This window comes from Arachis stenosperma, chromosome 9 (assembly GCF_014773155.1).
Source record: "Arachis stenosperma cultivar V10309 chromosome 9, arast.V10309.gnm1.PFL2, whole genome shotgun sequence".
NCBI lineage: Eukaryota > Viridiplantae > Streptophyta > Magnoliopsida > Fabales > Fabaceae > Arachis > Arachis stenosperma.
The window spans coordinates 54271426-54275126 of record NC_080385.1 but is presented as its reverse complement, the minus strand read 5'-3'; the positions used below and the strand labels follow the sequence as shown (position 1 = coordinate 54275126).

General features: G+C 38.4%; 1 non-coding gene across 1 annotated transcript; it reads right to left on the bottom strand.

The window, feature by feature from the left end:
- Nucleotides 1–3363: 3363 nt before the first annotated feature.
- Nucleotides 3364–3467, bottom strand: LOC130952848 (small nucleolar RNA R71). Its single transcript, XR_009075024.1, has one exon. It is a non-coding gene; the product is annotated as a small nucleolar RNA R71 (small nucleolar RNA).
- Between the last annotated feature and the right edge of the window lie 234 nt (nt 3468–3701).

The window sequence follows — 3701 nt, the reverse complement described above, 5'->3', positions numbered from 1 at the left end:
TGTCATTTACTCATCTATGTAATAGTTTTCTATAAGTAGGACCTTCTACTATTGTATGACGGAGAGTCAGAGAGTCGAAGAGACGACATCTGAGTAGCTATCTTTGTTTTATGCTATCTTAGACCTTTGGGAGGCTGGCCATTCGGCCATGCCTAACCTTTGTTCTTATGTATTTTCAACGGTGGAGTTTCTACACACCATAGATTAAGGGTGTGGAGCTCTGCTGTACCTCGAGTATTAATGCAATTACTATTGTTCTTCCATTCAACTCCGCTTGTTCTTTATCTAAGATATCACTTGTTCTTCAACCTATGAACAAGATGACTGACAACCATTCTTGTTCTACAAGCATTCAAGGCTTTAGTGAATATCTCTTGGATTTCTGATTGCATGATGCATGGTTGATCGCCTGACAACCGAGTGCTCGTCTGACAAACGAGCCAGCCATTCCATGAGATCAGAGTCTTCGTGGTATAGGCAAGAACTGATGGCGGCATTCAAGAGAATCCGGAAGGTCTAACCTTGTCTGTGGTGTTCTGAGTAGGATTCAATGACTGAATGACTGTGACGTGCTTCAAACCTGTAACCTACTGGGCGTTAGTGACAGACGCAAAAGAGTGATTCTATTCCGGTAGGGGAGGGAACCAAACCGGTGATTGGCGGCACTGTGACAGAGTGCTCTGCATTAGCTTTCACTGCGCGGATGGGAGGTAGCTGCTGACAACAGTGAGACCCTACACAAGTTTGCCATGGAAAGGAGTAAGAAGGATTGGATGAAGACTGTAGGAAAGCAGAGAGACGGAAGGGAAGGCATCTGCATACACTTGTCTGAAGCTCATACACCAATGATATACATAAGTATCTCTATCTTTACCTTTTCTGTTATTTTCGTTTATCATCATCATATACATTTGAGTCTGCCTGACTAAGATTTACAAGATGACCATAGCTTGCTTCAATACTAACAATCTCCGTGGGATCGACCCTTACTCACGTAAGGTTTTATTACTTGGACGACCCAGTACACTTGCTGGTTAGTTGTGCGAAGTTGTGTAATGCCATGGTATTAGGCGCACCAAGTTCTTGGAGCCATTACCGGGGATTATTTGAGTTGTGAAAAAGTATTGTTCACAATTTCGCGCACCAAGTTTTTGGCGCCGTTGCCGGGGATTGTTCATGTTTTGAGCAAGCTTGTGGTAACATCAGATGCCAAGATCCGGCAACAACATCAAGTTCTTGGTGTTATTGCCCGGGATTGTTTAGGCTGGACAACTGACGGTTCATCTTGTTGCTTAGATTAGGTATTTTTTTTTTTTCGAAATTCTTGAAGGTGAATTCTAGAGTTTCATGATGATTTGTTGAAATCTGGCTGGCTGAGAAGCCATGTCTAATCTGATTGGACCGAGGTTTCAACTTATCACCACAAGAGCTTGTTGATTTCGTATCAATCTTGCTCTTGGAGCAGTGATTTGCTAAGATTTGGCTGACCTTTGGTCATGTCTAGTGTTTTGGACCGAAGCTTTCCTTGGAAGCTTGGCTGGCTGTGAAGCCATGTCTAATTCCTGGACCGGAGTCTTAGACTAGCATTGCACTGATTCCTGGAATTCTCATTAAGAATTTTGATGCCTTTTTCCACTTAATTTTCGAAAAACACAAAAAAATTTATAAAACCATAAAAAGACCAAAAAGATTTTATGTTTCTTGTTTGAGTCTAGAGTCTCATCTTAAGTTTAGTGTCAAATGCATGTTTTTGTTATAATTTTCGAATTCATGCATATATTTCTTGTTTTGATCTTTGAATTCTATTGACTTGAAGTATTTTGTGTGTCTCATATGCATTCTCATATTGTTAGTGTCAGTAGTGCACAAACTGCTAAGTTTAGTGTCTTGCATGCATTGTTATTTGATTCTTGTTGCATTTTGATTAATAGAAAAATCCAAAAAATATTTTTAATTTGAGTCTTTTCAAGTCAATGATACAAGGAATTGAAGATTCAGAACCAACTGCAGAGGAATTATACAGAAAAAGCTGAGCATTCAAAAATGCCCAGTGAAGAAGGCAGACTGGCGTTTAAACGCCAGCCAGGGCACCTGGTTGGGCGTTTAACGCCAGGATGGTGCCAGGGGGAAGATTTTGTTTTCAAAATCAATTTTTCTTAGTTTTTCAAATCAAATCTTTTTCAAATCAAATCTTTTCAATCAAATGTTTTCAAATTCAATTTCTTTCCTTTTAAAAAGATACTTACCAACAATTAATGATTTGATTGAACATCACAAGATTGTTGCCTTTTCTGTTGAGAGAGGTTTAAATGTTTCAATCATATCTTTTCTTGTTAGGCAAGTCATCAATTTTCAAAATCATATCTTTTCAAATTGTTTTCAAATCATATCTTTTAAAAATGTTTTCAAATCATATCTTCTCAATCACATCTTTTTTTAAACCCATAACTTTTTAATTAAATCTTTTTAACCACATCTTTTTCAAAATAGTTCTCAATCAAATCTTTTTAATTTCTAATTTCAAAATCTTTTTCAAAAATCACTTTATCTCTTTTCCACTTTGATTTTCGAAAATCAATTAACATTTTTCAAAATGTTTTCAAATTTTTTAATTGAATTTTCGAAAATTCTCTTCCCTCCTTCCCACATCCTTCTATTTATGGAGTACTACTCCTTCTAAATGCACAATTCGAATTTTATCTATTAAAATTCGAATTCTCCTTCTCCTTCTTCTTACTATTTCTCTTTTCCTCTGACATTTCAAGGAATCTCTATACTGTGACATAGAGGATTCCACATTCTCTTCTTCTTTTTCTATTTCTTATGAGCAGAAGCAGAGACAAAGGCATTCTTGTTGAAGCTGATCCTGAACCTGAAAGGACCTTGAAGAGAAAGCTAAGAGAAGCCAAAGCACAACTCTCTTTAGAGGGCTTGACCGAATTCTTCAAGGGAGAAGACATGGCAGCCGAAAACAACAACAATGCCAACAATGCAAGGAAGGTGCTTGGTGACTTTACTGCACCTACTCCTGATTTCTATGGGAGAAGCATCTCAATCCCTGCCATTGGAGCAAACAACTTTGAGCTTAAGCCTCAATTAGTTTCTCTAATGCAACAGAATTGCAAGTTTCATGGACTTCCAATGGAAGATCCTCATCAGTTTTTAGCTGAGTTCTTGCAAATCTGTGACACAGTCAAGACTAATGGGGTTAACCCTGAGGTCTATAGACTGATGCTATTCCCTTTTGCTGTGAGAGACAGAGCTAGAATATGGTTGGACTCTCAACCTAAAGAAAGCCTGGACTCTTGGGAAAAGCTAGTCAATGCCTTCTTGGCAAAGTTCTTTCCTCCACAAAGATGGAGTAAGCTTAGAGTGGAAGTCCAAACCTTCAGACAGAAGGATGGAGAATCCCTCTATGAAGCTTGGGAAAGATACAAACAATTAATCAGAAGATGTCCATCTGACATGCTTTCTGAATGGAGCATCATAGGTATTTTCTATGATGGTCTCTCTGAACTATCCAAGATGTCTTTGGATAGCTCTGCAGGAGGATCTCTTCATTTGAAGAAGACGCCTGCAGAAGCTCAAGAACTGATTGAAATGGTTGCAAATAACCAATTCATGTACACTTCTGAGAGGAATCCTGTGAACAATGGGACTGGTCAGAAGAAAGGAGTTCTTGAGATTGATGCTCTGAATGC